This window comes from Propithecus coquereli, unplaced genomic scaffold, assembly GCF_000956105.1.
Source record: "Propithecus coquereli isolate 6110/MARCELLA unplaced genomic scaffold, Pcoq_1.0 Scaffold142, whole genome shotgun sequence".
Lineage (NCBI taxonomy): Eukaryota > Metazoa > Chordata > Mammalia > Primates > Indriidae > Propithecus > Propithecus coquereli.
In genome coordinates, this window is record NW_012138525.1 from 5,578,031 (window position 1) to 5,586,417 (window position 8,387).

Sequence of the window (8,387 nt, forward strand, 5' to 3'; positions counted from 1 at the left end):
TGGATTCCCTGAAGGTTCTGGCACTGAGAAGATACAAACCAACAAACGAGTGATCACTGGATGAATATGTGGAAATAACCAAACACCACACTGTCCTTTACTTATATAACTGTCCCCTACTGACACTCTTGCAGTAGAGAGGGAGGGAGGAGTCAGGAGCATCAGTTTCAGGCAACCTTGATTACTCTTCCAGATTATTTTTATTTACTAGAAAAATGAGGAAATGTAATTAAGATTAACTGACACGTCTTTGCTACATAGGCAAAAGACCATCCCTAACAAGGCTATTTTATTATGTTTTACTTTGGACAGGTAATGTTAATTCCCTTGAACACAAGTGCCTCCAGAAGTAAAGCAAGGAGGTTGAACTAGGTGATCTCCAAGGTCCCTTTCAGTTGGGATTCCAATATTTACAAGTGAAAGGTAAAAATAGTAACAGATAATTTATAGAGTAGTCACAATACTCCAGGCACCCTGGTAAATGCTTTCCATGTGTTATCCCATTTAGTCCCTATGAGGCAAGTACTGTTTTATCCCCATTTTAAAGATGAGGAAATTGAAGGTCAGAAGGTGAAGAACAGGATAACAGAGCTGAGAAAGAGCAGAGCCAGGACTTGGACCTCGGCTCGACTGACTCCATAGTATTTGTATTTTAATTTCCTTTTAAGTTTTCAAGTTCATTCTTGTAACCGAAGAAGACAAAATCTTTCCTTCTATTGGCAGCAACTCTTCCACACCTTTAAAATCTTCCTGTATGTACCTTGCTCTGGCTATAAGTGGTGTACTGAAAAGCTAAGTAACTAAATAAAATTATAACTAAGTGAAATGCTTACTTTTTAAACAGAAAGAAGGAAGGAGCTGGAATAACTTGTTTTAAGGGAAAAAAAAAAGATTCACAGAAATCTTAAGCTAGCATAATTCGGACTCTTACTCTCCAAGCAAGTTAAGATTTATAGCTCCTTAGAAGAAGTAAGATATTTCTGTGCTCAGCAAAAATGCTGACCTCTTGGTGGATACTTCCTTAACTCAGGCTGCAGAATTGCTCAGGAGAAAAATCAGAAGGCCTAGAGCAGACAGGATGAAGGTCTGCAATTTGGAGATCAAAGTAAGCTTGAAAATGAGATATAAAATTTTTTACTTCCAGTCTTGATGTCTTTTAATCAGCCAGATGCCATCCCCAATTGATAGAGTCAATTTTTTCACTCTAAGAGCCATCTTGGTAAGGATGCGTGGTAGCTCTCATGTATTACCTGGGGATACCGAAAACATCTCTCCTACCACAACCTAGTTGCAGACAAATAGAGAGGAAATTGCCAGAGCACTGGGATAAGATTTGTCCTTCCCACAGTGTGGCATTAATGGTTAATGCCCAAGCGATGGAGTCACACGGACCTAGGTTTAAATCCCAGCCCCGCAGATTACCAGCTGTGAGATCTCTGTCAGATCCCTTCCCTTCTCTGAGGCTCCAATTCCTGATAAGTGTCATGGAGATAATAACATATCCATGCGTGGAGCTGGCTTAAAGATTTACTCAGAGAACGCTTGTAAAGCATTTAGCACAGTGCCTGACACGCAGAAGTTCCTGTTTCTATGATGTAACGTCTTAGCTGGTGACAAAGCAACAGTCTGGATCCGAGTGGTGGCATCACCCAGGGGAGGCTCCTGCCCAAGCATGGGAGAGAGATGAGAGGGAGGTGGGAAGGTGAGGGCAGGAGAGGCAGCTGAGCAGGGAGCAGCCAGATGTTCCATTCATTTAACTCTCTGTTTGGCAAAGAATAAGCACATTCTTCTCAGAGAAGGCTTTGCTGACATCTGGGTTTCTATTTCAAAGTAGAAAAATGAAAGGAAGAACATTTCTTGATTTTCTTTATAAAACTAAAGTATCTGAGTGCATGCAAGAAAAAAGAAGCAGGACTTGGGCCTCAGTTGCGCCACACACTGGCTGTGTGATCTTGGCCTTCCCTCTCAGAACTTCCGTTTCCTCATTTATAAAATGGGGACGGCCACAGCACCTGCCTTACGGCTGCTGTGACGATTACACAAGGCAATGCATGTCAAGTGCTTAGCAAAGCGTCCGGCACACAGTCAAGGCTCAAGAAAATGGAAAGCTAACGTCAGAATGACCATAGGAAAAAACAATTTGTAAAGGGCTCCCAATCCTGGTGTGGGGTTTCTGTCATCAGTACTCACCTTAAGATGGACTTCACAGAAAGCGTTTTTGTGGGACTGTAGGGAAGGCATATTTTCTGAGTACCCTAGAAAAGTCAAAACACCAAATCAGTGAGAAGCTCAGCAGCTTCACCTCTGAAAGCGCCTCCCTGGCCATTTGAAAGAAACCGTGTCCAGTCTCCAGGCTTCCTCATTTTTCCTCAAGGGGAATGTATATGAATAAACACATTCCACATTATCTCCCAGCCAACAAGTGTGATTCAAGCACAACCCTTCCACAGGCAGGTCCTCAGTGTGTTAGGCGCTGTGGAGAGCAGATGTGCCACCTCAACCAGATGAGAGGGGATTTGTTCTCTGAGCCAAGAATCGGATAAGCCTCAAAGATCATAAGAAGAAAACAGTCTCCACACGTTCAATGGAACCCAAATACAATGTCTCCAAGCTGAAGACTTTTTGAACTAGAAATCACTTAAATCCTTCAGAGGGGTGTTAACAATGTGTACTTTTATATTTGTCTGTATTCTGTTACTGAAAGTCTCTAAACGAGTACCCACTGTGACTAACTCATAGAAAGTACTCAATAAATACTTGCTGGCTGACAAGGGAATGAATAAAGAATCGCCTGAATGATTCAGCCCCAAGTCCAACCACCCAGAACAGACGGGTGCTGTTCTCTTCCTAATCATCTAAGAAGAGATGACACAGATTTATAATCCACAAAGGATTCACACTACATGGTCAGCAAAAGGGATTATCCCATAGTGCGTATTTAAAACTTTCTTCCTAACTTTGACTAAAGATAAAATTGGCCTCACAGTTAGAGGAGGGTAAGGATATTTCTTGCAGGAAATGGGCAAAGAATAAATAAGACGTTTGCCGTGTTTTCAGGACACACCTGTCAATTCATCTGTCCAAGTCCTGAACAATGGTATGGGAGTGGACTTCCTCAATTTCTTCAAGACCACAGTTTCTTTTCATAAACCCAACTTCCTTACCCACACCCCTACAGACTTGATACTCTCACCCCCTCCAGGCCAGGGAGGAGGATGTCTTTGCAGCTGAGCATCAGAAGTTGTGCTAGACAGAGCCTGTCTATAGATTCTCTATGAGCCAAGGAAATGAGACTGAGCTTTTCTTTTTGTAGTTTATGTTACAGAGGTTTAAAAATTTTTATAAATATAGAGGAATATTATGATAGAAATACACATTTTCAAATTCCACAGATCCCACCTGATGAGACCTGAGTTCCTCTGGGGCTTCGCTTTTTTACTGGCCCCAGCCTACCCCATGCTGCATCCCCCAGACGGGACACCGGCTTGCCGACGAGAGGGTCTTGAACTGCCCCTCTCCCTCAGCTCCTACCTTGTCTACCTTTTTTTCTCACTCCACGCACCAATGGCAGTTTTAAAGAGAAGGCAAGGGCAGTCTGGGGGCACGTGTGGCATGGGGGTGGGCTCTGGCCCTCTGCTGGGAATAGTAACATCTTCATGAACTGCCTACGTGGGTGCAAAACCCGGGGATTATGGGTTTGTGTTTCTCTTCACTGCAAACTGGTAAGTAAAGCTCTTCCTCCCCATCTCCTCCCTTGAGTAGCTTTCCAGTTGATATTCAAGTAAGATGGTTCTGGGGACCATCAATGCATAGGCCGAGTTAAATGCACACTGAGTGAGCACTGTGAGGATGCAGAAGTGCATGGCGAGCACTGCCCTGCGTATGTACAGTGCGTGCGTGCATGTGTATACACAGACAGATGTTTAGAATTCCGTTGCAGTGATTATCTCTGAGTAGTTGGATTCTTTCTCTTGCTGTATTGTTTGGATAGCATTTTTAGAATAAGTACGGATCATTTTTCATACTTTCTTTTTGTGAGCATTTTGTGTTTAGAGGAACACTGCAGAGATATGCAAAGCTGCGTATGGCAGGCATACCTCTCTACACAGTCTTGCATGTATACAGAGCATATGCATGTGTTTAGCTAGTCTTCTAACTGCTTTATAACCTAACAGAACGTGAGCATGTGGTGGGGTGGGAGAGGGCTGAGTCGCACACCTCTAGCACTGGTTTTGGGCCAAGAGTGGCTTGATAACCGACCCTTTATGCCAATGTTCCGCATAGATTTCTCAGTTCCTCCCTCCCTTCAGCACTTCTATCTGCAGCTGGAAGCAAACCTGTACGCTGACCTAGGCATGTCACTTGGGGCCTAGATAAGAGGTTCTGCGTGAAGGTGCCAGCACTTCTCAATAGAAGGGGACCACTGCTCACCACGCCTGGCCCCATGTTACTGTCACAGTGGTCCTGGGCCTCAAATCCCTGCCCCTTGGCTTCTCTAATACCAGGTGAGAGCAGCCCGCATGGCACCCCTCGACAGTCTTGTGCTTGCTGCTCCCTCTGTCTGGAATACTCCGGCTTCCCCTTCTCTGCCTCCGCAGTGGCCGGCTCCCTTCATCCTTCAGGTCTCTATTTGCAGGGTGCACCCTCAGGGAGCTTTCCCTGAACTATCTCATTAAGCAGGTCTCCTGCATCAGTCTCTGTCATCCTCTTTGTTTCTTCAGAGTGCTTATCACAATTTGTAATGTGATACAGATAATATCTTTGGAAATTAAAATAAGCAAAAATTTCCCCCTGCGTTTGTCCTGCTCTGTCTCCCCTGGTACCTGGCAGCCATCTCAGGTGAGGAGGTGGGTGACTGATATTTCCTGAAGGAAGAAGCTGTGACATTGAGAAAACCCATTCCAGAAAGGTGGAAGAAGTGGGAGACTTATCCTTCCTGCCTTGCTGGAAGGAAGGAAGGAAGAAACAGAGGAAGGGAGGAAGGGAGGGAGGGAGGGAGGGAGGAAGGAAGGAAGGAAGGAATACGGGGACAGGAAGGCTGAGGAGCGGACACTAGGGCCTTAGATTCCCCCATGCCGAGGACAGGACTTGAAGGGGTGGGGGGTGCTGCAAATATACCCAGGTGAGACCTGGAAGCATCTAAGAACATCTGTACCAGAGCCCCATTTCCCAAGCATGGCCTTTCACAGGAATCTGAAGTCCGTGTAGCACCTGTCTGAACACAGTGAGTGGCAGTAAGTCAGCAGCTACAAGCATTGATGACCAGAAAGATTACAGACATGAGCCTAAGTAGGAGGTCCCACCTCCGCACATCTGCCCATGGCTTGCAGGGGGTGTGCCCCAGGAGGGCATATAAAGCTTCTAGGAGGTTCAGAGACTAGCAGAGACCTGGGATCCAGTCAAAGAGTGACTCACAAGAGGCTAATGGCTGGGAACATGAATTTTAGGGGCAGGTGCTTTCCCATGATCCGAAAGAGCCAGAGGGACCAGTTATACCTCAGTCGTTGCTAGTTCAGAGACCAGAAAAGCCACCCAGAAGCCAGAAAGAATTCAGAAGGCCCATGTGGATCCAAGGTCTTCTGTATCCTTCGGCCATCACAAAGTCTCATAAGCCCTCTCCCAGGTCACCAAATGACCAGCTACAAGAGGAGCGGGAGGAGGGGCAAGAAATTAGAAAGACCGATGATTTGCCCAAAAGAGACAGATTCATCCCATAGAGAATGTTTTACCCAGAAGAGACCAGAATGCTGTAATTAGCAAACATAGAATAAATAAGTGAGGAAGAAAGAAAGAAAAAAAAAAGCCAGAACACAGCCTGCCTGGTTTGGAAGATTAGGGGCTTTGGATGAAGGCATGTGCACTTGAGAAGACTGGCACACAGTTCCCCAACACAGGAGTTACCTCCTAAAACTGCTGCATAAACTTTGCTTCAAATGCAAGCTGATACTTACTGTTTTCCTCCAAAGAATTGCACGGTATTGAGGGACACGCTGATTATTTTGATCAGAAAGGGTCACGGACAAGAAGAAGGGGCTCTTCTCTGCATCGTTCCCAATGTAATTCTGATGGACTGGAAGAGACACAGGTTTAGAAGAGCAAGAATGCAACTGGTCCTACCAGTCACAGATAGTAGTGTAGCACCTACTATGACAATGCAGGTGGTGTCCAGCCCTCCCCACACGGTCAGGGAACAATAAACCCAAGGCTAGCTTGCGATGGAACCCGATTACTCTGCTTATCATGCACTTCCTTTCCTCTTGCCACTGACTGGTTCAGGAATGAACATGTGACCCAATTCTAGCCAATCAGCAGGAAGAAAAATCTGCCAAAGGCTTCCTCACTCCTAAATATGGCCTTCTTCTTCCTTTGGACATGGTGGTGTCTAGAAGTGATGCCTGGAGTTGCTGTGACCATCTTGCGACCCTGAGAAGGGCCAAGGGCCACGCTGCCACACTAAAGACGGGGAAGGAGAAAAAGGGAAAGGGCCTGGGTCCTGGACATTACCCAGCCTCTGAATTCACCAACCCTGGAGCGTGCCAGGCCTCTGGGTTTCTTGTTACATCCCTTATTGTTTATACCAGTTTGAGTCGAGTTTTGTTACTTGCAGCTGAAGGCATCCAAACTCATGGCTCACTTTTATCTTTAAAGTCCTCACTGCTCTGGGCACTATGCTTGCAAGCACTGGGAAGATGACTTTCCTGCTGATTTCTTTCTTTATACATCCTTCTATACCCTCCCAATAAATTATGCCTAGCCAAATAAATGAACCTCTTAGAATAATACAGAATCAGATTTCCTAAAAGATATCATTTAGGTCTGCTTACACTCATGTCATATAGCTCAAGCATCACATCTACAAACAAATGCATTAGTCTAAGAAGCATATTCTCTAACTCATTTCAAATCCCACAACAGAGATTATTCTTCCATTCCCCAAATCTTTTGTCATTAGCTATATTCCTGTACGTTTTCACTTGAGCCCTCCACTTTAAATGTACATAGCTATTAATGACAGCTCTTGGTATGTGCCAGGGTTAGTGTTATTCCTGCATATCTCACTGAAACTCCTGTTTAAACCTGCTAGGAAGAGGCCAGGCGTGGTGGCTCATGCCTGTAATCCTAGCACTCTGGGAGGCCAAGGCGGGAGGATCGCTTGATCTCAGGAGTTCGAGACCAGCCTGACCAAGAGCGAGCCCCCATCTCTACTAAAAATAAAAAAAATTAGCCGGGTGTGGTGACACACACCTGTAGTCCCAGCTACTTGGGAAGCTGAGGCAAGAGGATCGCTTAAGCCTAGGAGTTTGAGGTTGCTGTGAGCTAGGCTGATGCCACAGCACTCTAGCCCAGGCAACAGAGTAAGACTCTGTCTCCAAAAAAAAACTGAAAAAAAAAAACAAAAACTTACTAGAAAGGTGCTGGTGATACTTTTACTTTACAGAAAGGAAGGGAAACTGCGTCTCAGAGAAGTGGACAGTAACTAGCGTAAGGTCCTGTGATTACTAATGGCAGGAACAGGATTCAAACGCATTCTAGAGGATCCATGAGAGCAGGGATCATGACTGCCTTTGCCGCTGTGCATATCACCTGGCATGTAGTAGGTGATAAACAAATCCTTGTCACTGATGAACATATGAATGATGCCAGAGCCTACAGTCTAATGCCTCTCTGATTCTATACTGGCCCTTGACCTCAGAGAACCAATTCTGTTCAAAACCCACTACAGACAGGGCACTTGCCTGATTAAGTCTAAAGAAGTTTACCCATCCTGAAAAATTCTTTTTATCTCCCAAATCACTCATTCAGGTTAGTTAATCCCCTTTTCACTCCTCAGGGACAAAAATAACTGGGTCCTCCCCCCAAAAAATTATGAGCAAAACTCTTAGAGCTGAGACTCTGAATTGATTCTTTTAATCTACAAAGCTTACTACTGACCTTGAAGTGAAATGCCCTGATGTTAGTGTCCCTAAATTGGTTAGTTTCACTTACACAGGGCACCTGAAATTACACTAAGTTTCATTTTGAATATCCTTTCTTCCCAGCTACCATAATGGCATAATTACCTTGTCCTAAAAAATACTTGAAATACCATCTGGTGTGATATTCTGGGTTCTCTAAGTGCACGTCTGTTCTTCTCCAAGTACCTGGCAGAGCAGTTGCATTCTGTAATGGAACAAAGTTGTGGCATTAAGAGGTTTATTTAGAAAGTAAACATGAAGCTGGCAATCAACCAGAGGCTAAAGAACCGGAAAAATCACTGATAAAATGTACATCCAAGGGCCGTAGCCATGTGCTTTCATTAGAAAAGACACCCAGTCTAAAGTCACATCAGGGAAGCATCCTGGAGATCTCTGGGCTGAAGGAAAAAGAACCAGTGAACTAGTGAGTTC

The 8,387-nt window shown here is 44.9% G+C and overlaps 1 protein-coding gene across 1 annotated transcript in view; it reads right to left on the minus strand.

Annotated features, from left to right (window-relative positions):
* Nucleotides 1-8,156, minus strand: part of GARNL3 (GTPase activating Rap/RanGAP domain-like 3) — a 74,802-nt gene extending 66,646 nt beyond the window's left edge. Inside the window, exons 1-3 of the mRNA XM_012639857.1 lie at nucleotides 8,061-8,156; nucleotides 5,952-6,070; nucleotides 2,191-2,255 (exon numbers count right to left, since the gene is read on the minus strand). The gene's annotated coding sequence lies outside the window, so the exon portion shown is untranslated. The remainder of the gene's footprint in view (nucleotides 1-2,190; nucleotides 2,256-5,951; nucleotides 6,071-8,060) is intronic.
* Between the last annotated feature and the right edge of the window lie 231 nt (nucleotides 8,157-8,387).